Source organism: Apaloderma vittatum, unplaced genomic scaffold (genome assembly GCF_000703405.1).
Source record: "Apaloderma vittatum isolate BGI_N311 unplaced genomic scaffold, ASM70340v1 scaffold32090, whole genome shotgun sequence".
Taxonomy (NCBI): domain Eukaryota; kingdom Metazoa; phylum Chordata; class Aves; order Trogoniformes; family Trogonidae; genus Apaloderma; species Apaloderma vittatum.
In genome coordinates this window covers 9,926-10,239 of record NW_009693431.1, presented here as the reverse complement: position 1 = coordinate 10,239, position 314 = coordinate 9,926, and the positions used below count along the sequence as shown (strand labels likewise).

At 57.0% G+C, this 314-nt stretch overlaps 1 protein-coding gene across 1 annotated transcript in view; it reads left to right on the top strand.

Moving 5' to 3' along the window:
- RIC8A (RIC8 guanine nucleotide exchange factor A) overlaps positions 1 to 314 on the top strand; it is a 10,818-nt gene that overhangs the window by 5,431 nt on the left and 5,073 nt on the right.

Below are 314 nucleotides of genomic sequence, written 5' to 3'. Positions count from 1 at the left end.
AAGGGCTTGTCTTGGACCTTCCCACCTAGAGCACTGCCTCTGCCCTTCAGGGGTGTTATTAGCCCTTAAGGCTTTTAGAGCCTTACAGTTTAAAAGTTGGGTATTTTTCCTTCCTAACGACATGATTCATTGCGCGTGTGGGAGAGTGGAGCCCCCCGTCACTTGCTTCTGAGCGCAGCCTGGTACTCATTCACCTTCTGGCCAAGGTCAGAGGAGGGTGTGATGGGGAGCGTCTCTGGCTAATCCATGGGCCTGGTCTGGGGGCTCTCCCAGCCCTTGACTCGGTGTCGCAGAGGGAGGGGGGAGGGGGTGGG